This window comes from Ambystoma mexicanum, chromosome 4p (genome assembly GCF_040938575.1).
Source record: "Ambystoma mexicanum isolate Mex_15411 chromosome 4p, UKY_AmexF1_1, whole genome shotgun sequence".
NCBI lineage: Eukaryota > Metazoa > Chordata > Amphibia > Caudata > Ambystomatidae > Ambystoma > Ambystoma mexicanum.
Window position 1 is genome coordinate 843,223,407 of NC_090927.1, and position 23,069 is coordinate 843,246,475.

At 47.4% G+C, this 23,069-nt stretch overlaps 47 non-coding genes and 32 pseudogenes across 47 annotated transcripts; all 79 read right to left on the minus strand.

The window, feature by feature from the left end:
* Positions 1–3: 3 nt before the first annotated feature.
* On the minus strand, positions 4–122 carry LOC138454074 (5S ribosomal RNA). Its single transcript, XR_011260767.1, has one exon. It is a non-coding gene; the product is annotated as a 5S ribosomal RNA (ribosomal RNA).
* Positions 123–228: 106 nt separating this feature from the next.
* Positions 229–347, minus strand: LOC138455372 (5S ribosomal RNA; annotated as a pseudogene).
* Positions 348–810: 463 nt separating this feature from the next.
* Positions 811–919, minus strand: LOC138456619 (5S ribosomal RNA; annotated as a pseudogene).
* Positions 920–1,025: 106 nt separating this feature from the next.
* Positions 1,026–1,144, minus strand: LOC138454744 (5S ribosomal RNA). The gene has a single exon (XR_011261407.1). It is a non-coding gene; the product is annotated as a 5S ribosomal RNA (ribosomal RNA).
* Positions 1,145–1,250: 106 nt separating this feature from the next.
* LOC138458375 (5S ribosomal RNA) lies at positions 1,251–1,359 on the minus strand (annotated as a pseudogene).
* A 107-nt stretch (positions 1,360–1,466) lies between these two features.
* Positions 1,467–1,585, minus strand: LOC138460980 (5S ribosomal RNA). The gene has a single exon (XR_011263629.1). It is a non-coding gene; the product is annotated as a 5S ribosomal RNA (ribosomal RNA).
* Positions 1,586–1,691: 106 nt separating this feature from the next.
* Positions 1,692–1,810, minus strand: LOC138463469 (5S ribosomal RNA). Its single transcript, XR_011266055.1, has one exon. It is a non-coding gene; the product is annotated as a 5S ribosomal RNA (ribosomal RNA).
* Positions 1,811–1,917: 107 nt separating this feature from the next.
* Positions 1,918–2,036, minus strand: LOC138455605 (5S ribosomal RNA; annotated as a pseudogene).
* Positions 2,037–2,142: 106 nt separating this feature from the next.
* Positions 2,143–2,261, minus strand: LOC138463341 (5S ribosomal RNA). Its single transcript, XR_011265928.1, has one exon. It is a non-coding gene; the product is annotated as a 5S ribosomal RNA (ribosomal RNA).
* A 453-nt stretch (positions 2,262–2,714) lies between these two features.
* LOC138455907 (5S ribosomal RNA) lies at positions 2,715–2,833 on the minus strand (annotated as a pseudogene).
* A 106-nt stretch (positions 2,834–2,939) lies between these two features.
* Positions 2,940–3,058, minus strand: LOC138465094 (5S ribosomal RNA). The gene has a single exon (XR_011267668.1). It is a non-coding gene; the product is annotated as a 5S ribosomal RNA (ribosomal RNA).
* Positions 3,059–3,164: 106 nt separating this feature from the next.
* LOC138454797 (5S ribosomal RNA) lies at positions 3,165–3,283 on the minus strand. The gene has a single exon (XR_011261456.1). It is a non-coding gene; the product is annotated as a 5S ribosomal RNA (ribosomal RNA).
* A 106-nt stretch (positions 3,284–3,389) lies between these two features.
* Positions 3,390–3,508, minus strand: LOC138454798 (5S ribosomal RNA). Its single transcript, XR_011261457.1, has one exon. It is a non-coding gene; the product is annotated as a 5S ribosomal RNA (ribosomal RNA).
* A 106-nt stretch (positions 3,509–3,614) lies between these two features.
* Positions 3,615–3,723, minus strand: LOC138458296 (5S ribosomal RNA; annotated as a pseudogene).
* A 106-nt stretch (positions 3,724–3,829) lies between these two features.
* LOC138465068 (5S ribosomal RNA) lies at positions 3,830–3,948 on the minus strand. The gene has a single exon (XR_011267644.1). It is a non-coding gene; the product is annotated as a 5S ribosomal RNA (ribosomal RNA).
* A 106-nt stretch (positions 3,949–4,054) lies between these two features.
* Positions 4,055–4,173, minus strand: LOC138464808 (5S ribosomal RNA). Its single transcript, XR_011267384.1, has one exon. It is a non-coding gene; the product is annotated as a 5S ribosomal RNA (ribosomal RNA).
* Positions 4,174–4,280: 107 nt separating this feature from the next.
* On the minus strand, positions 4,281–4,399 carry LOC138454075 (5S ribosomal RNA). The gene has a single exon (XR_011260768.1). It is a non-coding gene; the product is annotated as a 5S ribosomal RNA (ribosomal RNA).
* Positions 4,400–4,505: 106 nt separating this feature from the next.
* Positions 4,506–4,624, minus strand: LOC138455373 (5S ribosomal RNA; annotated as a pseudogene).
* Positions 4,625–5,087: 463 nt separating this feature from the next.
* Positions 5,088–5,206, minus strand: LOC138457668 (5S ribosomal RNA; annotated as a pseudogene).
* Positions 5,207–5,312: 106 nt separating this feature from the next.
* LOC138461874 (5S ribosomal RNA) lies at positions 5,313–5,431 on the minus strand. Its single transcript, XR_011264480.1, has one exon. It is a non-coding gene; the product is annotated as a 5S ribosomal RNA (ribosomal RNA).
* Positions 5,432–5,537: 106 nt separating this feature from the next.
* LOC138461201 (5S ribosomal RNA) lies at positions 5,538–5,656 on the minus strand. Its single transcript, XR_011263831.1, has one exon. It is a non-coding gene; the product is annotated as a 5S ribosomal RNA (ribosomal RNA).
* A 453-nt stretch (positions 5,657–6,109) lies between these two features.
* On the minus strand, positions 6,110–6,218 carry LOC138458066 (5S ribosomal RNA; annotated as a pseudogene).
* Positions 6,219–6,324: 106 nt separating this feature from the next.
* LOC138462939 (5S ribosomal RNA) lies at positions 6,325–6,443 on the minus strand. The gene has a single exon (XR_011265525.1). It is a non-coding gene; the product is annotated as a 5S ribosomal RNA (ribosomal RNA).
* A 106-nt stretch (positions 6,444–6,549) lies between these two features.
* Positions 6,550–6,668, minus strand: LOC138461202 (5S ribosomal RNA). Its single transcript, XR_011263832.1, has one exon. It is a non-coding gene; the product is annotated as a 5S ribosomal RNA (ribosomal RNA).
* Positions 6,669–7,121: 453 nt separating this feature from the next.
* On the minus strand, positions 7,122–7,230 carry LOC138456620 (5S ribosomal RNA; annotated as a pseudogene).
* A 106-nt stretch (positions 7,231–7,336) lies between these two features.
* On the minus strand, positions 7,337–7,455 carry LOC138465086 (5S ribosomal RNA). The gene has a single exon (XR_011267662.1). It is a non-coding gene; the product is annotated as a 5S ribosomal RNA (ribosomal RNA).
* A 106-nt stretch (positions 7,456–7,561) lies between these two features.
* Positions 7,562–7,680, minus strand: LOC138464288 (5S ribosomal RNA). The gene has a single exon (XR_011266868.1). It is a non-coding gene; the product is annotated as a 5S ribosomal RNA (ribosomal RNA).
* A 463-nt stretch (positions 7,681–8,143) lies between these two features.
* On the minus strand, positions 8,144–8,252 carry LOC138456621 (5S ribosomal RNA; annotated as a pseudogene).
* A 106-nt stretch (positions 8,253–8,358) lies between these two features.
* On the minus strand, positions 8,359–8,477 carry LOC138455327 (5S ribosomal RNA). The gene has a single exon (XR_011261963.1). It is a non-coding gene; the product is annotated as a 5S ribosomal RNA (ribosomal RNA).
* Positions 8,478–8,583: 106 nt separating this feature from the next.
* LOC138458376 (5S ribosomal RNA) lies at positions 8,584–8,692 on the minus strand (annotated as a pseudogene).
* A 107-nt stretch (positions 8,693–8,799) lies between these two features.
* On the minus strand, positions 8,800–8,918 carry LOC138455378 (5S ribosomal RNA; annotated as a pseudogene).
* A 106-nt stretch (positions 8,919–9,024) lies between these two features.
* On the minus strand, positions 9,025–9,143 carry LOC138455374 (5S ribosomal RNA; annotated as a pseudogene).
* Positions 9,144–9,606: 463 nt separating this feature from the next.
* On the minus strand, positions 9,607–9,715 carry LOC138456622 (5S ribosomal RNA; annotated as a pseudogene).
* Positions 9,716–9,821: 106 nt separating this feature from the next.
* On the minus strand, positions 9,822–9,940 carry LOC138455328 (5S ribosomal RNA). Its single transcript, XR_011261964.1, has one exon. It is a non-coding gene; the product is annotated as a 5S ribosomal RNA (ribosomal RNA).
* A 106-nt stretch (positions 9,941–10,046) lies between these two features.
* Positions 10,047–10,155, minus strand: LOC138459689 (5S ribosomal RNA; annotated as a pseudogene).
* Positions 10,156–10,262: 107 nt separating this feature from the next.
* On the minus strand, positions 10,263–10,381 carry LOC138455607 (5S ribosomal RNA; annotated as a pseudogene).
* A 106-nt stretch (positions 10,382–10,487) lies between these two features.
* Positions 10,488–10,606, minus strand: LOC138457934 (5S ribosomal RNA). The gene has a single exon (XR_011262327.1). It is a non-coding gene; the product is annotated as a 5S ribosomal RNA (ribosomal RNA).
* Positions 10,607–11,059: 453 nt separating this feature from the next.
* On the minus strand, positions 11,060–11,178 carry LOC138455269 (5S ribosomal RNA). The gene has a single exon (XR_011261908.1). It is a non-coding gene; the product is annotated as a 5S ribosomal RNA (ribosomal RNA).
* Positions 11,179–11,284: 106 nt separating this feature from the next.
* Positions 11,285–11,403, minus strand: LOC138465095 (5S ribosomal RNA). The gene has a single exon (XR_011267669.1). It is a non-coding gene; the product is annotated as a 5S ribosomal RNA (ribosomal RNA).
* Positions 11,404–11,509: 106 nt separating this feature from the next.
* Positions 11,510–11,628, minus strand: LOC138454985 (5S ribosomal RNA). Its single transcript, XR_011261636.1, has one exon. It is a non-coding gene; the product is annotated as a 5S ribosomal RNA (ribosomal RNA).
* Positions 11,629–11,734: 106 nt separating this feature from the next.
* On the minus strand, positions 11,735–11,853 carry LOC138454799 (5S ribosomal RNA). The gene has a single exon (XR_011261458.1). It is a non-coding gene; the product is annotated as a 5S ribosomal RNA (ribosomal RNA).
* A 106-nt stretch (positions 11,854–11,959) lies between these two features.
* LOC138456519 (5S ribosomal RNA) lies at positions 11,960–12,068 on the minus strand (annotated as a pseudogene).
* Positions 12,069–12,174: 106 nt separating this feature from the next.
* On the minus strand, positions 12,175–12,293 carry LOC138465069 (5S ribosomal RNA). The gene has a single exon (XR_011267645.1). It is a non-coding gene; the product is annotated as a 5S ribosomal RNA (ribosomal RNA).
* Positions 12,294–12,399: 106 nt separating this feature from the next.
* Positions 12,400–12,518, minus strand: LOC138454272 (5S ribosomal RNA). The gene has a single exon (XR_011260957.1). It is a non-coding gene; the product is annotated as a 5S ribosomal RNA (ribosomal RNA).
* A 107-nt stretch (positions 12,519–12,625) lies between these two features.
* On the minus strand, positions 12,626–12,744 carry LOC138455455 (5S ribosomal RNA; annotated as a pseudogene).
* A 106-nt stretch (positions 12,745–12,850) lies between these two features.
* Positions 12,851–12,969, minus strand: LOC138455375 (5S ribosomal RNA; annotated as a pseudogene).
* Positions 12,970–13,634: 665 nt separating this feature from the next.
* Positions 13,635–13,753, minus strand: LOC138462940 (5S ribosomal RNA). Its single transcript, XR_011265526.1, has one exon. It is a non-coding gene; the product is annotated as a 5S ribosomal RNA (ribosomal RNA).
* Positions 13,754–13,859: 106 nt separating this feature from the next.
* On the minus strand, positions 13,860–13,978 carry LOC138461203 (5S ribosomal RNA). Its single transcript, XR_011263833.1, has one exon. It is a non-coding gene; the product is annotated as a 5S ribosomal RNA (ribosomal RNA).
* Positions 13,979–14,440: 462 nt separating this feature from the next.
* LOC138455270 (5S ribosomal RNA) lies at positions 14,441–14,559 on the minus strand. Its single transcript, XR_011261909.1, has one exon. It is a non-coding gene; the product is annotated as a 5S ribosomal RNA (ribosomal RNA).
* Positions 14,560–14,665: 106 nt separating this feature from the next.
* Positions 14,666–14,784, minus strand: LOC138463490 (5S ribosomal RNA). The gene has a single exon (XR_011266076.1). It is a non-coding gene; the product is annotated as a 5S ribosomal RNA (ribosomal RNA).
* Positions 14,785–14,890: 106 nt separating this feature from the next.
* Positions 14,891–14,999, minus strand: LOC138456521 (5S ribosomal RNA; annotated as a pseudogene).
* Positions 15,000–15,105: 106 nt separating this feature from the next.
* Positions 15,106–15,224, minus strand: LOC138465072 (5S ribosomal RNA). The gene has a single exon (XR_011267647.1). It is a non-coding gene; the product is annotated as a 5S ribosomal RNA (ribosomal RNA).
* A 106-nt stretch (positions 15,225–15,330) lies between these two features.
* On the minus strand, positions 15,331–15,449 carry LOC138462730 (5S ribosomal RNA). The gene has a single exon (XR_011265324.1). It is a non-coding gene; the product is annotated as a 5S ribosomal RNA (ribosomal RNA).
* Positions 15,450–15,555: 106 nt separating this feature from the next.
* LOC138463200 (5S ribosomal RNA) lies at positions 15,556–15,674 on the minus strand. The gene has a single exon (XR_011265787.1). It is a non-coding gene; the product is annotated as a 5S ribosomal RNA (ribosomal RNA).
* A 106-nt stretch (positions 15,675–15,780) lies between these two features.
* Positions 15,781–15,899, minus strand: LOC138462754 (5S ribosomal RNA). The gene has a single exon (XR_011265347.1). It is a non-coding gene; the product is annotated as a 5S ribosomal RNA (ribosomal RNA).
* A 453-nt stretch (positions 15,900–16,352) lies between these two features.
* LOC138456481 (5S ribosomal RNA) lies at positions 16,353–16,471 on the minus strand (annotated as a pseudogene).
* Positions 16,472–16,577: 106 nt separating this feature from the next.
* On the minus strand, positions 16,578–16,696 carry LOC138463491 (5S ribosomal RNA). The gene has a single exon (XR_011266077.1). It is a non-coding gene; the product is annotated as a 5S ribosomal RNA (ribosomal RNA).
* A 106-nt stretch (positions 16,697–16,802) lies between these two features.
* Positions 16,803–16,921, minus strand: LOC138455670 (5S ribosomal RNA; annotated as a pseudogene).
* A 106-nt stretch (positions 16,922–17,027) lies between these two features.
* LOC138454800 (5S ribosomal RNA) lies at positions 17,028–17,146 on the minus strand. The gene has a single exon (XR_011261459.1). It is a non-coding gene; the product is annotated as a 5S ribosomal RNA (ribosomal RNA).
* A 106-nt stretch (positions 17,147–17,252) lies between these two features.
* LOC138458697 (5S ribosomal RNA) lies at positions 17,253–17,361 on the minus strand (annotated as a pseudogene).
* Positions 17,362–17,467: 106 nt separating this feature from the next.
* LOC138455027 (5S ribosomal RNA) lies at positions 17,468–17,586 on the minus strand. The gene has a single exon (XR_011261674.1). It is a non-coding gene; the product is annotated as a 5S ribosomal RNA (ribosomal RNA).
* Positions 17,587–17,692: 106 nt separating this feature from the next.
* On the minus strand, positions 17,693–17,811 carry LOC138454738 (5S ribosomal RNA). The gene has a single exon (XR_011261401.1). It is a non-coding gene; the product is annotated as a 5S ribosomal RNA (ribosomal RNA).
* A 106-nt stretch (positions 17,812–17,917) lies between these two features.
* On the minus strand, positions 17,918–18,036 carry LOC138463227 (5S ribosomal RNA). The gene has a single exon (XR_011265813.1). It is a non-coding gene; the product is annotated as a 5S ribosomal RNA (ribosomal RNA).
* A 106-nt stretch (positions 18,037–18,142) lies between these two features.
* LOC138456197 (5S ribosomal RNA) lies at positions 18,143–18,256 on the minus strand (annotated as a pseudogene).
* A 463-nt stretch (positions 18,257–18,719) lies between these two features.
* LOC138464290 (5S ribosomal RNA) lies at positions 18,720–18,838 on the minus strand. The gene has a single exon (XR_011266871.1). It is a non-coding gene; the product is annotated as a 5S ribosomal RNA (ribosomal RNA).
* A 106-nt stretch (positions 18,839–18,944) lies between these two features.
* On the minus strand, positions 18,945–19,063 carry LOC138457532 (5S ribosomal RNA; annotated as a pseudogene).
* A 106-nt stretch (positions 19,064–19,169) lies between these two features.
* On the minus strand, positions 19,170–19,288 carry LOC138462619 (5S ribosomal RNA). The gene has a single exon (XR_011265213.1). It is a non-coding gene; the product is annotated as a 5S ribosomal RNA (ribosomal RNA).
* Positions 19,289–19,741: 453 nt separating this feature from the next.
* Positions 19,742–19,850, minus strand: LOC138457461 (5S ribosomal RNA; annotated as a pseudogene).
* Positions 19,851–19,956: 106 nt separating this feature from the next.
* LOC138457563 (5S ribosomal RNA) lies at positions 19,957–20,065 on the minus strand (annotated as a pseudogene).
* Positions 20,066–20,172: 107 nt separating this feature from the next.
* On the minus strand, positions 20,173–20,291 carry LOC138464679 (5S ribosomal RNA). Its single transcript, XR_011267257.1, has one exon. It is a non-coding gene; the product is annotated as a 5S ribosomal RNA (ribosomal RNA).
* Positions 20,292–20,397: 106 nt separating this feature from the next.
* Positions 20,398–20,506, minus strand: LOC138459413 (5S ribosomal RNA; annotated as a pseudogene).
* Positions 20,507–20,613: 107 nt separating this feature from the next.
* On the minus strand, positions 20,614–20,732 carry LOC138455519 (5S ribosomal RNA; annotated as a pseudogene).
* Positions 20,733–20,838: 106 nt separating this feature from the next.
* On the minus strand, positions 20,839–20,957 carry LOC138463342 (5S ribosomal RNA). The gene has a single exon (XR_011265929.1). It is a non-coding gene; the product is annotated as a 5S ribosomal RNA (ribosomal RNA).
* A 463-nt stretch (positions 20,958–21,420) lies between these two features.
* On the minus strand, positions 21,421–21,529 carry LOC138459706 (5S ribosomal RNA; annotated as a pseudogene).
* Positions 21,530–21,635: 106 nt separating this feature from the next.
* LOC138459069 (5S ribosomal RNA) lies at positions 21,636–21,744 on the minus strand (annotated as a pseudogene).
* A 107-nt stretch (positions 21,745–21,851) lies between these two features.
* LOC138453833 (5S ribosomal RNA) lies at positions 21,852–21,970 on the minus strand. The gene has a single exon (XR_011260537.1). It is a non-coding gene; the product is annotated as a 5S ribosomal RNA (ribosomal RNA).
* A 106-nt stretch (positions 21,971–22,076) lies between these two features.
* On the minus strand, positions 22,077–22,195 carry LOC138454507 (5S ribosomal RNA). The gene has a single exon (XR_011261180.1). It is a non-coding gene; the product is annotated as a 5S ribosomal RNA (ribosomal RNA).
* A 107-nt stretch (positions 22,196–22,302) lies between these two features.
* Positions 22,303–22,421, minus strand: LOC138465219 (5S ribosomal RNA). The gene has a single exon (XR_011267794.1). It is a non-coding gene; the product is annotated as a 5S ribosomal RNA (ribosomal RNA).
* A 106-nt stretch (positions 22,422–22,527) lies between these two features.
* On the minus strand, positions 22,528–22,646 carry LOC138461698 (5S ribosomal RNA). Its single transcript, XR_011264305.1, has one exon. It is a non-coding gene; the product is annotated as a 5S ribosomal RNA (ribosomal RNA).
* Positions 22,647–23,069: the final 423 nt, after the last annotated feature.

The window sequence follows — 23,069 nt, forward strand, 5'->3', positions numbered from 1 at the left end:
AAAAGCCTACAGCACCTGGTATTCCCAGGCGGTCTCCCATCCAGGTACTAACTAGGCCCAACACTGCTTAGCTTCCAAGATCAGACAAGATCGGGCGCAATCAGTGTGGTGTGGCCGTAGGCTCTGGGCCTAGTGAGTTTTGTACTTTTAAGCATCTAGTCAGCTAGACCTTGCAGTTTTGAAAGGCAATTGAGAAATGGCTCACTTCCTGAACTTGGAGCACAAAAAAGCCTACAGCACCTGGTATTCCCACGCAGTCTCCCATCCAGATACTAACGAGGCCCGACACTGCTTAGCTTCAGAGATCAGACGAGATCGGGTGCATTCAGTGTGGTGTGGCCGTAGGCTCTAGGAATGCTAAGAATATTACTCTTATGCATTTGCATTTAGTAAGCTAAGCCATGCAGCCACTTGCAACATGATACCACGCTCATCGCTCGATCAGGCTCGATCAGGCGAGATATATAAGACTGGTGGGCCCATTCAGGACTCCTATGTCTGGTAGGATAACTTTAATTCATCCATCCTGTGTCTGTTGCAGGGAGGTGGAGAGAACAATCAACACAATAATGGTTTTCTTTCATGCCTCTTGAAGGACTCAATATTCTCTGTACTGCATTACATGTGAAAGTCGATTTATTACCCATGAACACACTACCTGTATGCTAATTCTATGTAAAAAGGTAGCTCCAGCCCTCATGATGTTGTCCAACATTTCCGCTATAAAACGGGATACAATTATTTTGGAAACATACCAAATTTGAAAAATAATTGAGAAGTTGCGCAATTACTAATCATGGAGCACAAAAAAGCCTACAGCACCTGGTATTCCCAGGCAGTCTCCCATCCAGGTACTAACTAGGCCCGACCCTGCTTAGCTTCCGAGATCGGGCGCATTCAGTGTGGTGTGGCCGTAGGCTCTGGGCGTAGTGAGTTTTGTACTTTTAAGCATCTAGTCGGCTAGACCTTGCAGTTTTGAAAGGCAATTGAGAAATGGCTCACTTCCTGAACTTGGAGCACAAAAAAGCCTACAGCACCTGGTATTCCCAGGCGGTCTCCCATCCAGGTACTAACTAGGCCTGACACTGCTTAGCTTCCAAGATCAGACGAGATCGGGCGCAATCAGTGTGGTGTGGCTGTAGGCTCTGGACCTAGTGAGTTTTGTACTTTTAAGCATCTAGTCAGCTAGACCTTGCAGTTTTGAAAGGCAATTGAGAAATGGCTCACTTCCTGAACTTATAGCACAAAAAAGCCTACAGCACCTGGTATTCCCAGGCGGTCTCCCATCCAGGTACTAACGAGGCCCGACCCTGCTTAGCTTCTGAGATCGGGCGCATTCAGTGTGGTGTGGCTGTAGGCTCTGGGCCTAGTGAGTTTTGTACTTTTAAGCATCTAGTCGGCTAGACCTTGCAGTTTTGAAAGGCAATTGAGAAATGGCTCACTTCCTGAACTTGGAGCACAAAAAAAGCCTACAGCACCTGGTATTCCCAGGCGGTCTCCCATCCAGGTACTAACTAGGCCCGACACTGCTTAGCTTCCGAGATCAGACGAGATCGGGCGCAATCAGTGTGGTGTGGCCGTAGGCTCTGGGTCTAATGAGTTTTGTACTTTTAAGCATCTAGTCAGCTAGACCTTGCAGTTTTGAAAGGCAATTGAGAAATGGCTCACTTCCTGAACTTGGAGCACAAAAAAGCCTACAGCACCTGGTATTCCCACGCGGTCTCCCATCCAGGTACTAACAAGGCCCGACACTGCTTAGCTTCCGAGATCAGACGAGATCAGGCGCATTCAGTGTGGTGTGGCCGTAGGCTCTGGGCCTTGTGAGTTTTGTACTTTTAAGCATCTAGTCGGCTAGACCTTGCAGTTTTGAAAGGCAATTGAGAAATGGCTCACTTCCTGAACTTGGAGTACAAAAAAAGCCTACAGCACCTGGTATTCCCAGGCGGTCTCCCATCCAGGTACTAACTAGGCCCGACACTGCTTAGCTTCTGAGATAAGATGAGATCGGGCGCATTTAGTGTGGTGTGGCCGTAGGCTCTGGGCCTAGTGAGTTTTGTACTTTTAAGCATCTAGTCGGCTAGACCTTGCAGTTTTGAAAGGCAATTGAGAAAGGGCTCACTTCCTGAACTTGGAGCACAAAAAAGCCTACAGCACCTGGTATTCCCAGGCGGTCTCCCATCCAGGTACTAACTAGGCCTAACACTGCTTAACTTCCGAGATCAGACAAGATCGGGTGCATTCAGTGTGGTGTGGCCGTAGGCTCTAGGAATGCTAAGAATATTACTCTTATGCATTTGCATTTAGTAAGCTAAGCCATGCAGCCACTTGCAACATGATACCACGCTCATCGCTCGATCAGGCGAGATATATAAGACTGGTGGGCCCATTCAGGACTCCTATGTCTGGTAGGATAACTTTAATTCATCCATCCTGTGTCTGTTGCAGGGAGGTGGAGAGAACAATCAACACAATAATGGTTTTCTTTCATGCCTCTTGAAGGACTCAATATTCTCTGTACTGCATTACATGTGAAAGTCGATTTATTACCCATGAACACACTACCTGTATGCTAATTCTATGTAAAAAGGTAGCTCCAGCCCTCATGATGTTGTCCAACATTTCTGCTATAAAACAGGATACAATTATTTTGGAAACATACCAAATTTGAAAAATAATTGAGAAGTTGCGCAATTACTAATCATGGAGCACAAAAAAGCCTACAGCACCTGGTATTCCCAGGCAGTCTCCCATCCAGGTACTAACTAGGCCTGACATTGCTTAGCTTCCGAGATCAGACGAGATTGGGCGCATTCAGTGTGGTGTGGCCGTAGGCTCTGGTCCTAGTGAGTTTTGTACTTTTAAGCATCTAGTCGGCTAGACGTTGCAGTTTTGAAAGGCAATTGAGAAATGGCTCACTTCCTGAACTTGGAGTACAAAAAAGCCTACAGCACCTGGTATTCCCAGGCGGTCTCCCACTCAGGTACTAACTAGGTCCGACACTGCTTAGCTTCCGAGATCAGACGAGATCGGGCGCAGTCAGTGTGGTGTGGCCGTAGGCTCTGGGCCTAGTGAGTTTTGTACTTTTAAGCATCTAGTCAGCTAGACCTTGCAGTTTTGAAAGGCAATTGAGAAATGGCTCACTTCCTGAACTTGGAGCACAAAAAAGCCTACAGCACCTGGTATTCCCAGGCGGTCTCCCATCCAGGTACTAACTAGGCCCGACACTGCTTAGCTTCCGAGATGAGACGAGATCGGGCGCAATCAGTGTGGTGTGGCCGTAGGCTCTGGGCCTAGTGAGTTTTGTACTTTTAAGCATCTAGTCAGCTAGACCTTGCAGTTTTGAAAGGCAATTGAGAAATGGCTCACTTCCTGAACTTGGAGCACAAAAAAGCCTACAGCACCTGGTATTCCCAGGCGGTCTCCCATCCAGGTACTAACTAGGCCCGACACTGCTTAGCTTCCGAGATGAGACGAGATCGGGCGCAATCAGTGTGGTGTGGCCGTAGGCTCTGGGCCTAGTGAGTTTTGTACTTTTAAGCATCTAGTCAGCTAGACCTTGCAGTTTTGAAAGGCAATTGAGAAATGGCTCACTTCCTGAACTTGGAGCACAAAAAAGCCTACAGCACCTGGTATTCCCAGGCGGTCTCCCATCCAGGTACTAACGAGGCCTGACCCTGCTTAGCTTCCGAGATCGGGCGCATTCAGTGTGGTGTGGCCGTAGGCTCTGGGCCTAGTGAGTTTTGTACTTTTAAGCATCTAGTCGGCTAGACCTTGCAGTTTTGAAAGGCAATTGAGAAATGGCTCACTTCCTGAACTTGGAGCACAAAAAAGCCTACAGCACCTGGTATTCCCAGGCGGTCTCCCATCCAGGTACTAACTAGGCCCGACACTGCTTAGCTTCCGAGATTAGACGAGATCGGGCGCAATCAGTGTGGTGTGGCCGTAGGCTCTGGGCCTAGTGAGTTTTGTACTTTTAAGCATCTAGTCAGCTAGACCTTGCAGTTTTGAAAGGCAATTGAGAAATGGCTCACTTCCTGAACTTGGAGCACAAAAAAGCCTACAGCACCTGGTATTCCCAGGCGGTCTCCCATCCAGGTACTAACGAGGCCCGACACTGCTTAGCTTCCAAGATCAGACGAGATCGGGCGCATTCAGTGTGGTGTGGCCGTAGGCTCTGGGCCTTGTGAGTTTTGTACTTTTAAGCATCTAGTCGGCTAGACCTTGCAGTTTTGAAAGGCAATTGAGAAATGGCTCACTTCCTGAACTTGGAGCACAAAAAAAGCCTACAGCACCTGGTATTCCCAGGCGGTCTCCCATCCAGGTACTAACTAGGCCCAACACTGCTTAGCTTCCAAGATCAGACAAGATCGGGCGCAATCAGTGTGGTGTGGCCGTAGGCTCTGGGCCTAGTGAGTTTTGTACTTTTAAGCATCTAGTCAGCTAGACCTTGCAGTTTTGAAAGGCAATTGAGAAATGGCTCACTTCCTGAACTTGGAGCACAAAAAAGCCTACAGCACCTGGTATTCCCACGCAGTCTCCCATCCAGATACTAACGAGGCCCGACACTGCTTAGCTTCAGAGATCAGACGAGATCGGGTGCATTCAGTGTGGTGTGGCCGTAGGCTCTAGGAATGCTAAGAATATTACTCTTATGCATTTGCATTTAGTAAGCTAAGCCATGCAGCCACTTGCAACATGATACCACGCTCATCGCTCGATCAGGCTCGATCAGGCGAGATATATAAGACTGGTGGGCCCATTCAGGACTCCTATGTCTGGTAGGATAACTTTAATTCATCCATCCTGTGTCTGTTGCAGGGAGGTGGAGAGAACAATCAACACAATAATGGTTTTCTTTCATGCCTCTTGAAGGACTCAATATTCTCTGTACTGCATTACATGTGAAAGTCGATTTATTACCCATGAACACACTACCTGTATGCTAATTCTATGTAAAAAGGTAGCTCCAGCCCTCATGATGTTGTCCAACATTTCCGCTATAAAACGGGATACAATTATTTTGGAAACATACCAAATTTGAAAAACAATTGAGAAGTTGCGCAATTACTAATCATGGAGCACAAAATAGCCTACAGCACCTGGTATTGCCAGGCGGTATCCCATCCAGGTACTAACTAGGCCTGACATTGCTTAGCTTCCGAGATCAGACGAGATTGGGCGCATTCAGTGTGGTGTGGCCGCAGGCTCTGGTCCTAGTGAGTTTTGTACTTTTAAGCATCTAGTCGGCTAGACGTTGCAGTTTTGAAAGGCAATTGAGAAATGGCTCACTTCCTGAACTTGGAGTACAAAAAAGCCTACAGCACCTGGTATTCCCAGGCGGTCTCCCACCCAGGTACTAACTAGGCCCGACACTGCTTAGCTTCCGAGATCAGACGAGATCGGGCGCAGTCAGTGTGGTGTGGCCGTAGGCTCTGGGCCTAGTGAGTTTTGTACTTTTAAGCATGTAGTCGGCTAGACCTTGCAGTTTTGAAAGGCAATTGAGAAAGGGCTCACTTCCTGAACTTGGAGCACAAAAAAGCCTACAGCACCTGGTATTCCCAGGCGGTCTCCCATCCAGGTACTAACTAGGCCTGACACTGCTTAACTTCCGAGATCAGACGAGATCGGGTGCATTCAGTGTGGTGTGGCCGTAGGCTCTAGGAATGCTAAGAATATTACTCTTATGCATTTGCATTTAGTAAGCTAAGCCATGCAGCCACTTGCAACATGATACCACGCTCATCGCTCGATCAGGCGAGATATATAAGACTGGTGGGCCCATTCAGGACTCCTATGTCTGGTAGGATAACTTTAATTCATCCATCCTGTGTCTGTTGCAGGGAGGTGGAGAGAACAATCAACACAATAATGGTTTTCTTTCATGCCTCTTGAAGGACTCAATATTCTCTGTACTGCATTACATGTGAAAGTCGATTTATTACCCATGAACACACTACCTGTATGCTAATTCTATGTAAAAAGGTAGCTCCAGCCCTCATGATGTTGTCCAACATTTCCGCTATAAAACGGGATACAATTATTTTGGAAACATACCAAATTTGAAAAATAATTGAGAAGTTGCGCAATTACTAATCATGGAGCACAAAAAAGCCTACAGCACCTGGTATTCCCAGGCAGTCTCCCATCCAGGTACTAACTAAGCCCGACCCTGCTTAGCTTCCGAGATCGGGCGCATTCAGTGTGGTGTGGCTGTAGGCTCTGGGCCTAGTGAGTTTTGTACTTTTAAGCATCTAGTCGGCTAGACCTTGCAGTTTTGAAAGGCAATTGAGAAATGGCTCACTTCCTGAACTTGGAGCACAAAAAAGCCTACAGCACCTGGTATTCCCAGGCGGTCTCCCATCCAGGTACTAACTAGGCCCGACACTGCTTAGCTTCCGAGATCAGACGAGATCAGGCGCAATCAGTGTGGTGTGGCCGTAGGCTCTTGGCCTAGTGAGTTTTGTACTTTTAAGCATCTAGTCAGCTAGACCTTGCAGTTTTGAAAGGCAATTGAGAAATGGCTCACTTCCTGAACTTGGAGCACAAAAAAGCCTACAGCACCTGGTATTCCCAGGCGGTCTCCCATCCAGGTACTAACTAGGCCTGACACTGCTTAACTTCCGAGATCAGACGAGATCGGGTGCATTCAGTGTGGTGTGGCCGTAGGCTCTAGGAATGCTAAGAATATTACTCTTATGCATTTGCATTTAGTAAGCTAAGCCATGCAGCCACTTGCAACATGATACCACGCTCATCGCTCGATCAGGCGAGATAGATAAGACTGGTGGGCCCATTCAGGACTCCTATGTCTGGTAGGATAACTTTAATTCATCCATCCTGTGTCTGTTGCAGGGAGGTGGAGAGAACAATCAACACAATAATGGTTTTCTTTCATGCCTCTTGAAGGACTCAATATTCTCTGTACTGCATTACATGTGAAAGTCGATTAATTACCCATGAACACACTACCTGTATGCTAATTCTATGTAAAAAGGTAGCTCCAGCCCTCATGATGTTGTCCAACATTTCCGCTATAAAACAGGATACAATTATTTTGGAAACATACCAAATTTGAAAAATAATTGAGAAGTTGCGCAATTACTAATCATGGAGCACAAAAAAGCCTACAGCACCTGGTATTCCCAGGCAGTCTCCCATCCAGGTACTAACTAGGCCCGACCCTGCTTAGCTTCCGAGATCGGGCGCATTCAGTGTGGTGTGGCCGTAGGCTCTGGGCCTAGTGAGTTTTGTACTTTTAAGCATCTAGTCGGCTAGACCTTGCAGTTTTGAAAGGCAATTGAGAAATGGCTCACTTCCTGAACTTGGAGCCCAAAAATGCCTACAGCACTTGGTATTCCCAGGCGGTCTCCCATCCAGGTACTAACTAGGCCCGACACTGCTTAGCTTCCGAGATCAGACGAGATCGGGCGCAATCAGTGTGGTGTGGCCGTAGGCTCTGGGCCTAGTGAGTTTTGTACTTTTAAGCATCTAGTCAGCTAGACCTTGCAGTTTTGAAATGCAATTGAGAAATGGCTCACTTCCTGAACTTGGAGCACAAAAAAGCCTACAGCACCTGGTATTCCCAGGCGGTCTCCCATCCAGGTACTAACGAGGCCCGACACTGCTTAGCTTCAGAGATCAGACGAGATCGGGTGCATTCAGTGTGGTGTGGCCGTAGGCTCTAGGAATGCTAAGAATATTACTCTTATGCATTTGCATTTAGTAAGCTAAGCCATGCAGCCACTTGCAACATGATACCACGCTCATCGCTCGATCAGGCTCGATCAGGCGAGATATATAAGACTGGTGGGCCCATTCAGGACTCCTTTGTCTGGTAGGATAACTTTAATTCATCCATCCTGTGTCTGTTGCAGGGAGGTGGAGAGAACAATCAACACAATAATGGTTTTCTTTCATGCCTCTTGAAGGACTCAATATTCTCTGTACTGCATTACATGTGAAAGTCGATTTATTACCCATGAACACACTACCTGTATGCTAATTCTATGTAAAAAGGTAGCTCCAGCCCTCATGATGTTGTCCAACATTTCCGCTATAAAACGGGATACAATTATTTTGGAAACATACCAAATTTGAAAAATAATTGAGAAGTTGCGCAATTACTAATCATGGAGCACAAAAAAGCCTACAGCACCTGGTATTCCCAGGCAGTCTCCCATCCAGGTACTAACTAGGCCCGACCCTGCTTAGCTTCCGAGATCGGGCGCATTCAGTGTGGTGTGGCCGTAGGCTCTGGGCGTAGTGAGTTTTGTACTTTTAAGCATCTAGTCGGCTAGACCTTGCAGTTTTGAAAGGCAATTGAGAAATGGCTCACTTCCTGAACTTGGAGCACAAAAAAGCCTACAGCACCTGGTATTCCCAGGCGGTCTCCCATCCAGGTACTAACTAGGCCTGACACTGCTTAGCTTCCAAGATCAGACGAGATCGGGCGCAATCAGTGTGGTGTGGCTGTAGGTTCTGGGCCTAGTGAGTTTTGTACTTTTAAGCATCTAGTCAGCTAGACTTTGCAGTTTTGAAAGGCAATTGAGAAATGGCTCACTTCCTGAACTTATAGCACAAAAAAGCCTACAGCACCTGGTATTCCCAGGCGGTCTCCCATCCAGGTACTAACGAGGCCCGACCCTGCTTAGCTTCTGAGATCGGGCGCATTCAGTGTGGTGTGGCTGTAGGCTCTGGACCTAGTGAGTTTTGTACTTTTAAGCATCTAGTCGGCTAGACCTTGCAGTTTTGAAAGGCAATTGAGAAATGGCTCACTTCCTGAACTTGGAGCACAAAAAAAGCCTACAGCACATGGTATTCCCAGGCGGTCTCCCATCCAGGTACTAACTAGGCCCAACACTGCTTAGCTTCCAAGATCAGACAAGATCGGGCGCAATCAGTGTGGTGTGGCCGTAGGCTCTGGGCCTAGTGAGTTTTGTACTTTTAAGCATCTAGTCAGCTAGACCTTGCAGTTTTGAAAGGCAATTGAGAAATGGCTCACTTCCTGAACTTGGAGCACAAAAAAGCCTACAGCACCTGGTATTCCCACGCAGTCTCCCATCCAGATACTAACGAGGCCCGACACTGCTTAGCTTCAGAGATCAGACGAGATCGGGTGCATTCAGTGTGGTGTGGCCGTAGGCTCTAGGAATGCTAAGAATATTACTCTTATGCATTTGCATTTAGTAAGCTAAGCCATGCAGCCACTTGCAACATGATACCACGCTCATCGCTCGATCAGGCTCGATCAGGCGAGATATATAAGACTGGTGGGCCCATTCAGGACTCCTTTGTCTGGTAGGATAACTTTAATTCATCCATCCTGTGTCTGTTGCAGGGAGGTGGAGAGAACAATCAACACAATAATGGTTTTCTTTCATGCCTCTTGAAGGACTCAATATTCTCTGTACTGCATTACATGTGAAAGTCGATTTATTACCCATGAACACACTACCTGTATGCTAATTCTATGTAAAAAGGTAGCTCCAGCCCTCATGATGTTGTCCAACATTTCCGCTATAAAACGGGATACAATTATTTTGGAAACATACCAAATTTGAAAAATAATTGAGAAGTTGCGCAATTACTAATCATGGAGCACAAAAAAGCCTACAGCACCTGGTATTCCCAGGCAGTCTCCCATCCAGGTACTAACTAGGCCCGACCCTGCTTAGCTTCCGAGATCGGGCGCATTCAGTGTGGTGTGGCCGTAGGCTCTGGGCGTAGTGAGTTTTGTACTTTTAAGCATCTAGTCGGCTAGACCTTGCAGTTTTGAAAGGCAATTGAGAAATGGCTCACTTCCTGAACTTGGAGCACAAAAAAGCCTACAGCACCTGGTATTCCCAGGCGGTCTCCCATCCAGGTACTAACTAGGCCTGACACTGCTTAGCTTCCAAGATCAGACGAGATCGGGCGCAATCAGTGTGGTGTGGCTGTAGGTTCTGGGCCTAGTGAGTTTTGTACTTTTAAGCATCTAGTCAGCTAGACTTTGCAGTTTTGAAAGGCAATTGAGAAATGGCTCACTTCCTGAACTTATAGCACAAAAAAGCCTACAGCACCTGGTATTCCCAGGCGGTCTCCAATCCAGGTACTAACGAGGCCCGACCCTGCTTAGCTTCTGAGATCGGGCGCATTCAGTGTGGTGTGGCTGTAGGCTCTGGGCCTAGTGAGTTGTGTACTTTTAAGCATCTAGTCGTCTAGACCTTGCAGTTTTGAAAGGCAATTGAGAAATGGCTCACTTCCTGAACTTGGAGTACAAAAAAAGCCTACAGCACCTGGTATTCCCAGGCGGTCTCCCATCCAGGTACTAACTAGGCCCGACACTGCTTAGCTTCTGAGATAAGATGAGATCGGGCGCATTTAGTGTGGTGTGGCCGTAGGCTCTGGGCCTAGTGAGTTTTGTACTTTTAAGCATCTAGTCGGCTAGACCTTGCAGTTTTGAAAGGCAATTGAGAAAGGGCTCACTTCCTGAACTTGGAGCACAAAAAAGCCTACAGCACCTGGTATTCCCAGGCGGTCTCCCATCCAGGTACTAACTAGGCCTAACACTGCTTAACTTCCGAGATCAGACGAGATCGGGTGCATTCAGTGTGGTGTGGCCGTAGGCTCTAGGAATGCTAAGAATATTACTCTTATGCATTTGCATTCAGTAAGCTAAGCCATGCAGCCACTTGCAACATGATACCACGCTCATCGCTCGATCAGGCGAGATATATAAGACTGGTGGGCCCATTCAGGACTCCTATGTCTGGTAGGATAACTTTAATTCATCCATCCTGTGTCTGTTGCAGGGAGGTGGAGAGAACAATCAACACAATAATGGTTTTCTTTCATGCCTCTTGAAGGACTCAATATTCTCTGTACTGCATTACATGTGAAAGTCGATTTATTACCCATGAACACACTACCTGTATGCTAATTCTATGTAAAAAGGTAGCTCCAGCCCTCATGATGTTGTCCAACATTTCTGCTATAAAACAGGATACAATTATTTTGGAAACATACCAAATTTGAAAAATAATTGAGAAGTTGCGCAATTACTAATCATGGAGCACAAAAAAGCCTACAGCACCTGGTATTCCCAGGCAGTCTCCCATCCAGGTACTAACTAGGCCCGACATTGCTTAGCTTCCGAGATCAGACGAGATTGGGCGCATTCAGTGTGGTGTGGCCGTAGGCTCTGGTCCTAGTGAGTTTTGTACTTTTAAGCATCTAGTCGGCTAGACGTTGCAGTTTTGAAAGGCAATTGAGAAATGGCTCACTTCCTGAACTTGGAGTACAAAAAAGCCTACAGCACCTGGTATTCCCAGGCGGTCTCCCACTCAGGTACTAACTAGGTCCGACACTGCTTAGCTTCCGAGATCAGACGAGATCGGGCGCAGTCAGTGTGGTGTGGCCGTAGGCTCTGGGCCTAGTGAGTTTTGTACTTTTAAGCATCTAGTCAGCTAGACCTTGCAGTTTTGAAAGGCAATTGAGAAATGGCTCACTTCCTGAACTTGGAGCACAAAAAAGCCTACAGCACCTGGTATTCCCAGGCGGTCTCCCATCGAGGTACTAACTAGGCCCGACACTGCTTAGCTTCCGAGATGAGACGAGATCGGGCGCAATCAGTGTGGTGTGGCCGTAGGCTCTGGGCCTAGTGAGTTTTGTACTTTTAAGCATCTAGTCAGCTAGACCTTGCAGTTTTGAAAGGCAATTGAGAAATGGCTCACTTCCTGAACTTGGAGCACAAAAAAGCCTACAGCACCTGGTATTCCCAGGCGGTCTCCCATCCAGGTACTAACTAGGCCCGACACTGCTTAGCTTCCGAGATGAGACGAGATCGGGCGCAATCAGTGTGGTGTGGCCGTAGGCTCTGGGCCTAGTGAGTTTTGTACTTTTAAGCATCTAGTCAGCTAGACCTTGCAGTTTTGAAAGGCAATTGAGAAATGGCTCACTTCCTGAACTTGGAGCACAAAAAAGCCTACAGCACCTGGTATTCCCAGGCGGTCTCCCATCCAGGTACTAACGAGGCCCGACCCTGCTTAGCTTCCGAGATCGGGCGCATTCAGTGTGGTGTGGCCGTAGGCTCTGGGCCTAGTGAGTTTTGTACTTTTAAGCATCTAGTCGGCTAGACCTTGCAGTTTTGAAAGGCAATTGAGAAATGGCTCACTTCCTGAACTTGGAGCACAAAAAAGCCTACAGCACCTGGTATTCCCAGGCGGTCTCCCATCCAGGTACTAACTAGGCCCGACACTGCTTAGCTTCCGAGATTAGACGAGATCGGGCGCAATCAGTGTGGTGTGGCCGTAGGCTCTGGGCCTAGTGAGTTTTGAACTTTTAAGCATCTAGTCAGCTAGACCTTGCAGTTTTGAAAGGCAATTGAGAAATGGCTCACTTCCTGAACTTGGAGCACAAAAAAGCCTACAGCACCTGGTATTCCCAGGCGGTCTCCCATCCAGGTACTAACGAGGCCCGACACTGCTTAGCTTCCAAGATCAGACGAGATCGGGCACATTCAGTGTGGTGTGGCCGTAGGCTCTGGGCCTTGTGAGTTTTGTACTTTTAAGCATCTAGTCGGCTAGACCTTGCAGTTTTGAAAGGCAATTGAGAAATGGCTCACTTCCTGAACTTGGAGCACAAAAAAAGCCTACAGCACCTGGCATTTCCAGGCGGTCTCCCATCCAGGTACTAACTAGGCCCAACACTGCTTAGCTTCCAAGATCAGACAAGATCGGGCGCAATCAGTGTGGTGTGGCCGTAGGCTCTGGGCCTAGTGAGTTTTGTACTTTTGAGCATCTAGTCAGCTAGACCTTGCAGTTTTGAAAGGCAATTGAGAAATGGCTCACTTCCTGAACTTGGAGCACAAAAAAGCCTACAGCACCTGGTATTCCCACGCAGTCTCCCATCCAGATACTAACGAGGCCCGACACTGCTTAGCTTCAGAGATCAGACGAGATCGGGTGCATTCAGTGTGGTGTGGCCGTAGGCTCTAGAAATGCTAAGAATATTACTCTTATGCATTTGCATTTAGTAAGCTAAGCCATGCAGCCACTTGCAACATGATACCACGCTCATCGCTCGATCAGGCTCGATCAGGCGAGATATATAAGACTGGTGGGCCCATTCAGGACTCCTATGTCTGGTAGGATAACTTTAATTCATCCATCCTGTGTCTGTTGCAGGGAGGTGGAGAGAACAATCAACACAATAATGGTTTTCTTTCATGCCTCTTGAAGGACTCAATATTCTCTGTACTGCATTACATGTGAAAGTCGATTTATTACCCATGAACACACTACCTGTATGCTAATTCTATGTAAAAAGGTAGCTCCAGCCCTCATGATGTTGTCCAACATTTCCGCTATAAAACGGGATACAATTATTTTGGAAACATACCAAATTTGAAAAATAATTGAGAAGTTGCGCAATTACTAATCATGGAGCACAAAAAAGCCTACAGCACCTGGTATTCCCAGGCAGTCTCCCATCCAGGTACTAACTAAGCCCTTCCGAGATCGGGCGCATTCAGTGTGGTGTGGCTGTAGGCTCTGGGCCTAGTGAGTTTTGTACTTTTAAGCATCTAGTCGGCTAGACCTTGCAGTTTTGAAAGGCAATTGAGAAATGGCTCACTTCCTGAACTTGGAGCACAAAAAAGCCTACAGCACCTGGTATTCCCAGGCGGTCTCCCATCCAGGTACTAACTAGGCCCGACACTGCTTAGCTTCCGAGATCAGACGAGATCAGGCGCAATCAGTGTGGTGTGGCCGTAGGCTCTTGGCCTAGTGAGTTTTGTACTTTTAAGCATCTAGTCAGCTAGACCTTGCAGTTTTGAAAGGCAATTGAGAAATGGCTCACTTCCTGAACTTGGAGCACAAAAAAGCCTACAGCACCTGGTATTCCCAGGCGGTCTCCCATCCAGGTACTAACTAGGCCTGACACTGCTTAACTTCCGAGATCAGACGAGATCGGGTGCATTCAGTGTGGTGTGGCCGTAGGCTCTAGGAATGCTAAGAATATTACTCTTATGCATTTGCATTTAGTAAGCTAAGCCATGCAGCCACTTGCAACATGATACCACGCTCATCGCTCGATCAGGCGAGATATATAAGACTGGTGGGCCCATTCAGGACTCCTATGTCTGGTAGGATAACTTTAATTCATCCATCCTGTGTCTGTTGCAGGGAGGTGGAGAGAACAATCAACACAATAATCACAATAATAGTTTTCTTTCATGCCTCTTGAAGGACTCAATATTCTCTGTACTGCATTACATGTGAAAGTCGATTTATTACCCATGAACACAGTACCTGTATGCTAATTCTATGTAAAAAGGTAGCTCCAGCCCTCATGATGTTGTCCAACATTTCTGCTATAAAACAGGATACAATTATTTTGGAAACATACCAAATTTGAAAAATAATTGAGAAGTTGCGCAATTACTAATCATGGAGCACAAAAAAGCCTACAGCACCTGGTATTCCCAGGCAGTCTCCCATCCAGGTACTAACTAGGCCCGACATTGCTTAGCTTCCGAGATCAGACGAGATTGGGCGCATTCAGTGTGGTGTGGCCGTAGGCTCTGGTCCTAGTGAGTTTTGTACTTTTAAGCATCTAGTCGGCTAGACGTTGCAGTTTTGAAAGGCAATTGAGAAATGGCTCACTTCCTGAACTTGGAGTACAAAAAAGCCTACAGCACCTGGTATTCCCAGGCGGTCTCCCACCCAGGTACTAACTAGGTCCGACACTGCTTAGCTTCCGAGATCAGACGAGATCGGGCGCAGTCAGTGTGGTGTGGCCGTAGGCTCTGGGCCTAGTGAGTTTTGTACTTTTAAGCATCTAGTCAGCTAGACCTTGCAGTTTTGAAAGGCAATTGAGAAATGGCTCACTTCCTGAACTTGGAGCACAAAAAAGCCTACAGCACCTGGTATTCCCAGGCGGTCTCCCATCCAGGTACTAACGAGGCCCGACCCTGCTTAGCTTCCGAGATCGGGCGCATTCAGTGTGGTGTGGCCGTAGGCTCTGGGCCTAGTGAGTTTTGTACTTTTAAGCATCTAGTCGGCTAGACCTTGCAGTTTTGAAAGGCAATTGAGAAATGGCTCACTTCCTGAACTTGGAGCACAAAAAAGCCTACAGCACCTGGTATTCCCAGGCGGTCTCCCATCCAGGTACTAACTAGGCCCGACACTGCTTAGCTTCCGAGATTAGACGAGATCGGGCGCAATCAGTGTGGTGTGGCCGTAGGCTCTGGGCCTAGTGAGTTTTGTACTTTTAAGCATCTAGTCAGCTAGACCTTGCAGTTTTGAAAGGCAATTGAGAAATGGCTCACTTCCTGAACTTGGAGCACAAAAAAGCCTACAGCACCTGGTATTCCCAGGCGGTCTCCCATCCAGGTACTAACTAGGCCCGACACTGCTTAGCTTCCAAGATCAGACGAGATCGGGCGCATTCAGTGTGGTGTGGCCGTAGGCTCTGGGCCTTGTGAGTTTTGTACTTTTAAGCATCTAGTCGGCTAGACCTTGCAGTTTTGAAAGGCAATTGAGAAATGGCTCACTTCCTGAACTTGAAGCACAAAAAAGCCTACAGCACCTGGTATTCCCAGGCGGTCTCCCATCCAGGTACTAACTAGGCCCGACACTGCTTAGCTTCTGAGATCAGACGAGATCGGGCGCATTCAGTGTGGTGTGGCCGTAGGCTCTGGGCCTAGTGAGTTTTGTACTTTCAAGCATCTAGTCGGCTAGACCTTGCAGTTTTAAAAGGCAATTGAGAAAGGGCTCACTTCCTGAACTTGGAGCACAAAAAAGCCTACAGCACCTGGTATTCCCAGGTAGTCTCCCATCCAGGTACTAACTAGGCCTAACACTGCTTAACTTCCGAGATCAGACGAGATCGGGTGCATTCAGTGTGGTGTGGCCGTAGGCTCCAGGAATGCTAAGAATATTACTCTTATGCATTTGCATTTAGTAAGCTAAGCCATGCAGCCACTTGCAACATGATACCACGCTCATCGCTCGATCAGGCGAGATATATAAGACTGGTGGGCCCATTCAGGACTCCTATGTCTGGTAGGATAACTTTAATTCATCCATCCTGTGTCTGTTGCAGGGAGGTGGAGAGAACAATCAACACAATAATGGTTTTCTTTCATGCCTCTTGAAGGACTCAATATTCTCTGTACTGCATTACATGTGAAAGTCGATTTATTACCCATGAACACACTACCTGTATGCTAATTCTATGTAAAAAGGTAGCTCCAGCCCTCATGATGTTGTCCAACATTTCTGCTATAAAACAGGATACAATTATTTTGGAAACATACCAAATTTGAAAAATAATTGAGAAGTTGCGCAATTACTAATCATGGAGCACAAAAAAGCCTACAGCACCTGGTATTCCCAGGCAGTCTCCCATCCAGGTACTAACTAGGCCCGACATTGCTTAGCTTCCGAGATCAGACGAGATTGGGCGCATTCAGTGTGTTGTGGCCGTAGCCTCTGGTCCTAGTGAGTTTTGTACTTTTAAGCATCTAGTCGGCTAGACGTTGCAGTTTTGAAAGGCAATTGAGAAATGGCTCACTTCCTGAACTTGGAGTACAAAAAAGCCTACAGCACCTGGTATTCCCAGGCGGTCTCCCACCCAGGTACTAACTAGGTCCGACACTGCTTAGCTTCCGAGATCAGACGAGATCGGGCGCAGTCAGTGTGGTGTGGCCGTAGGCTCTGGGCCTAGTGAGTTTTGTACTTTTAAGCATCTAGTCAGCTAGACCTTGCAGTTTTGAAAGGCAATTGAGAAATGGCTCACTTCCTGAACTTGGAGCACAAAAAAGCTTACAGCACCTGGTATTCCCAGGCGGTCTCCCATCCAGGTACTAACTAGGCCCGACACTGCTTAGCTTCCGAGATGAGAAGAGATCGGGCGCAATCAGTGTGGTGTGGCCGTAGGCTCTGGGCCTAGTGAGTTTTGTACTTTTAAGCATCTAGTCAGCTAGACCTTGCAGTTTTGAAAGGCAATTGAGAAATGGCTCACTTCCTGAACTTGGAGCACAAAAAAGCCTACAGCACCTGGTATTCCCAGGCGGTCTCCCATCCAGGTACTAACTAGGCCCGACACTGCTTAGCTTCCGAGATGAGACGAGATCGGGCGCAATCAGTGTGGTGTGGCCGTAGGCTCTGGGCCTAGTGAGTTTTGTACTTTTAAGCATCTAGTCAGCTAGACCTTGCAGTTTTGAAAGGCAATTGAGAAATGGCTCACTTCCTGAACTTGGAGCACAAAAAAGCCTACAGCACCTGGTATTCCCAGGCGGTCTCCCATCCAGGTACTAACGAGGCCCGACCCTGCTTAGCTTCGGAGATCGGGCGCATTCAGTGTGGTGTGGCCGTAGGCTCTGGGCCTAGTGAGTTTTGTACTTTTAAGCATCTAGTCGGCTAGACCTTGCAGTTTTGAAAGGCAATTGAGAAATGGCTCACTTCCTGAACTTGGAGCACAAAAGAGCCTACAGCACCTGGTATTCCCAGGCGGTCTCCCATCCAGGTACTAACTAGGCCCGACACTGCTTAGCTTCTGAGATTAGACGAGATCGGGCGCAATCAGTGTGGTGTGGCCGTAGGCTCTGGGCCTAGTGAGTTTTGTACTTTTAAGCATCTAGTCGGCTAGACCTTGCAGTTTTGAAAGGCAATTGAGAAATGGCTCACTTCCTGAACTTGGAGCACAAAAGAGCCTACAGCACCTGGTATTCCCAGGCGGTCTCCCATCCAGGTACTAACTAGGCCCGACACTGCTTAGCTTCTGAGATTAGACGAGATCGGGCGCATTCAGTGTGGTGTGGCCGTAGGCTCCGGGCCTTGTGAGTTTTGTACTTTTAAGCATCTAGTCGGCTAGACCTTGCAGTTTTGAAAGGCAATTGAGAAATGGCTCACTTCCTGAACTTGGAGCACAAAAAAGCCTACAGCACCTGGTATTCCCAGGCGGTCTCCCATCCAGGTACTAACTAGGCCCGACACTGCTTAGCTTCTGAGATCAGACGAGATCTGGCGCATTCAGTGTGGTGTGGCCGTAGGCTCTGGGCCTAGTGAGTTTTGTACTTTTAAGCATCTAGTCGGCTAGACCTTGCAGTTTTAAAAGGCAATTGAGAAAGGGCTCACTTCCTGAACTTGGAGCACAAAAAAGCCTACAGCACCTGGTATTCCCGGGCGGTCTCCCATCCAGGTACTAACTAGGCCTGACACTGCTTAACTTCCGAGATCAGATCAGATGCATTCAGTGTGGTGTGGCCGTAGGCTCTAGGAATGCTAAGAATATTACTCTTATGCATTTGCATTTAGTAAGCTAAGCCATGCAGCCACTTGCAACATGATACCACGCTCATCGCTCGATCAGGCTCGATCAGGCGAGATATATAAGACTGGTGGGCCCATTCAGGACTCCTATGTCTGGTAGGATAACTTTAATTCATCCATCCTGTGTCTGTTGCAGGGAGGTGGAGAGAACAATCAACACAATAATGGTTTTCTTTCATGCCTCTTGAAGGACTCAATATTCTCTGTACTGCATTACATGTGAAAGTCGATTTATTACCCATGAACACACTACCTGTATGCTAATTCTATGTAAAAAGGTAGCTCCAGCCCTCATGATGTTGTCCAACATTTCCGCTATAAAACGGGATACAATTATTTTGGAAACATACCAAATTTGAAAAACAATTGAGAAGTTGCGCAATTACTAATCATGGAGCACAAAATAGCCTACAGCACCTGGTATTCCCAGGCGGTCTCCCACCCAGGTACTAACTAGGCCCGACACTGCCTAGCTTCCGAGATCAGACGAGATCGGGCGCATTCAGTGTGGTGTGGCCGTAGGCTCTGGGCCTAGTGAGTTTTGTACTTTTAAGCATCTAGTCAGCTAGACCTTGCAGTTTTGAAAGGCAATTGAGAAATGGCTCACTTCCTGAACTTGGAGCACAAAAAAGCCTACAGCACCTGGTATTCCTAGGCGGTCTCCCATCCAGGTACTAACGAGGCACGACACTGCTTAGCTTCTGAGATCAAACGAGATAGGGCGCATTCAGTGTGGTGTGGCCGTAGGCTCTGGGCCTAGTGAGTTTTGTACTTTTAAGCATCTAGTCGGCTAGACCTTGCAGTTTTGAAAGGCAATTGAGAAAGGGCTCACTTCCTGAACTTGGAGCACAAAAAAGCCTACAGCACCTGGTATTCCCAGGCGGTCTCCCATCCAGGTACTAACTAGGCCTGACACTGCTTAACTTCCGAGATCAGACGAGATCGGGTGCATTCAGTGTGGTGTGGCCATAGGCTCTAGGAATGCTAAGAATATTACTCTTATGCATTTGCATTTAGTAAGCTAAGCCATGCAGCCACTTGCAACATGATACCACGCTCATCGCTCGATCAGGCGAGATATATAAGACTGGTGGGCCCATTCAGGACTCCTATGTCTGGTAGGATAACTTTAATTCATCCATCCTGTGTCTGTTGCAGGGAGGTGGAGAGAACAATCAACACAATAATGGTTTTCTTTCATGCCTCTCGAAGGACTCAATATTCTCTGTACTGCATTATATGTGAAAGTCGATTTATTACCCATGAACACACTACCTGTATGCTAATTCTATGTAAAAAGGTAGCTCCAGCCCTCATGATGTCGTCCAACATTTCCGCTATAAAACGGGATACAATTATTTTGGAAACATACCAAATTTGAAAAATAATTGAGAAGTTGCGCAATTACTAATCATGGAGCACAAAAAAGCCTACAGCACCTGGTATTCCCAGGCAGTCTCCCATCCAGGTACTAACTAGGCCCGACCCTGCTTAGCTTCCGAGATCGGGCGCATTCAGTGTGGTGTGGCTGTAGGCTCTGGGCCTAGGGAGTTTTGTACTTTTAAGCATCTAGTCGGCTAGACCTTGCAGTTTTGAAAGGCAATTGAGAAATGGCTCACTTCCTGAACTTGGAGCACAAAAAAGCCTACAGCACCTGGTATTCCCAGGCGGTCTCCCATCCAGGTACTAACTAGGCCCGACACTGCTTAGCTTCCGAGATCAGACGCAATCAGTGTGGTGTGGCCGTAGGCTCTGGGCCTAGTGAGTTTTGTACTTTTAAGCATCTAGTCAGCTAGACCTTGCAGTTTTGAAAGGCAATTGAGAAATGGCTCACTTCCTGAACTTGGAGCACAAAAAAAGCCTACAGCACCTGGTATTCCCAGGCGGTCTCCCATCCAGGTACTAACTAGGCCCGACACTGCTTAGCTTCTGAGATCAGACGAGATCGGGCGCAATCAGTGTGGTGTGGCCGTAGGCTCTGGGCCTAGTGAGTTTTGTACTTTTAAGCATCTAGTCAGCTAGACCTTGCAGTTTTGAAAGGCAATTGAGAAATGGCTCACTTCCTGAACTTGGAGCACAAAAATGCCTACAGCACCTGGTATTCCCACGCGGTCTCCCATCCAGGTACTAACGAGGCCCGACACTGCTTAGCTACCGAGATCAGACGAATTCAGTGTGGTGTGGCCGTAGGCTCAGGGCCTTGTGAGTTTTGTACTTTTAAGCATCTAGTCGGCTAGACCTTGCAGTTTTGAAAGGCAATTGAGAAATGGCTCACTTCCTGAACTTGGAGTACAAAAAAAGCCTACAGCACCTGGTATTCCCAGGCCGTCTCCCATCCAGGTACTAACTAGGCCCGACACTGCTTAGCTTCTGAGATCAAATGAGATCGGGCGCATTTAGTGTGGTGTGGCCGTAGGCTCTGGGCCTAGTGAGTTTTGTACTTTTAAGCATCTAGTCGGCTAGACCTTGCAGTTTTGAAAGGCAATTGAGAAAGGGCTCACTTCCTGAACTTGGAGCACAAAAAAGCCTACAGCACCTGGTATTCCCAGGCGGTCTCCCATCCAGGTACTAACTAGGCCTAACACTGCTTAACTTCCGAGATCAGACAAGATCGGGTGCATTCAGTGTGGTGTGGCCGTAGGCTCTAGGAATGCTAATAATATTACTCTTATGCATTTGCATTTAGTAAGCTAAGCCATGCAGCCACTTGCAACATGATACCACGCTCATCGCTCGATCAGGCTCGATCAGGCGAGATATATAAGACTGGTGGGCCCATTCAGGACTCCTATGTCTGGTAGGATAACTTTAATTCATCCATCCTGTGTCTGTTGCAGGGAGGTGGAGAGAACAATCAACACAATAATGGTTTTCTTTCATGCCTCTTGAAGGACTCAATATTCTCTGTACTGCATTACATGTGAAAGTCGATTTATTACCCATGAACACACTACCTGTATGCTAATTCTATGTAAAAAGGTAGCTCCAGCCCTCATGATGTTGTCCAACATTTCCGCTATAAAACGGGATACAATTATTTTGGAAACATACCAAATTTGAAAAATAATTGAGAAGTTGCGCAATTACTAATCATGGAGCACAAAAAAGCCTACAGCACCTGGTATTGCCAGGCAGTCTCCCATCCAGGTACTAACTAGGCCTGACCCTGCTTAGCTTCCGAGATCGGGCGCATTCAGTGTGGTGTGGCCGTAGGCTCTGGGCCTAGTGAGTTTTGTACTTTTAAGCATCTAGTCGGCTAGACCTTGCAGTTTTGAAAGGCAATTGAGAAATGGCTCACTTCCTGAACTTGGAGCACAAAAAAGCCTACAGCACCTGGTATTCCCAGGCGGTCTCCCATCCAGGTACTAACGAGGCCCGACCCTGCTTAGCTTCTGAGATCGGGCACATTCAGTGTGGTGTGGCCGTAGGCTCTGGGCCTAGTGAGTTTTGTACTTTTAAGCATCTAGTCGGCTAGACCTTGCAGTTTTGAAAGGCAATTGAGAAATGGCTCACTTCCTGAACTTGGAGCACAAAAAAAGCCTACAGCACCTGGTATTCCCAGGCGGTCTCCCATCCAGGTACTAACTAGACCCAACACTGCTTAGCTTCCAAGATCAGACGAGATCGGGCGCAATCAGTGTGGTGTGGCCGTAGGCTCTGGGCCTAGTGAGTTTTGTACTTTTAAGCATCTAGTCAGCTAGACCTTGCAGTTTTGAAAGGCAATTGAGAAATGGCTCACTTCCTGAACTTGGAGCACAAAAAAGCCTACAGCACCTGGTATTCCCACGCGGTCTCCCATCCAGGTACTAACGAGGCCCGACACTGCTTAGCTTCCAAGATCAGACGAGATCGGGCGCATTCAGTGTGGTGTGGCCGCAGGCTCTGGGCCTTGTGAGTTTTGTACTTTTAAGCATCTAGTCAGCTAGACCTTGCAGTTTTGAAAGGCAATTGAGAAATGGCTCACTTCCTGAACTTGGAGTACAAAAAAAGCCTACAGCACCTGGTATTCCCAGGCGGTCTCCCATCCAGGTACTAACTAGGCCCGACACTGCTTAGCTTCTGAGATCAGATGAGATCGGGCGCATTTAGTGTGGTGTGGCCGTAGGCTCTGGGCCTAGTGAGTTTTGTACTTTTAAGCATCTAGTCGGCTAGACCTTGCAGTTTTGAAAGGCAATTGAGAAAGGGCTCACTTCCTGAACTTGGAGCACAAAAAAGCCTACAGCACCTGGTATTCCCAGGCGGTCTCCCATCCAGGTACTAACTAGGCCTAACACCGCTTAACTTCCGAGATCAGACGAGATCGGGTGCATTCAGTGTGGTGTGGCCGTAGGCTCTAGGAATGCTAAGAATATTACTCTTATGCATTTGCATTTAGTAAGCTAAGCCATGCAGCCACTTGCAACATGATACCACGCTCATCGCTCGATCAGGCTCGATCAGGCGAGATATATAAGACTGGTGGGCCCATTCAGGACTCCTATGTCTGGTAGGATAACTTTAATTCATCCATCCTGTGTCTGTTGCAGGGAGGTGGAGAGAACAATCAACACAATAATGGTTTTCTTTCATGCCTCTTGAAGGACTCAATATTCTCTGTACTGCATTACATGTGAAAGTCGATTTATTACCCATGAACACACTACCTGTATGCTAATTCTATGTAAAAAGGTAGCTCCAGCCCTCATGATGTTGTCCAACATTTCCGCTATAAAACAGGATACAATTATTTTGGAAACATACCAAATTTGAAAAATA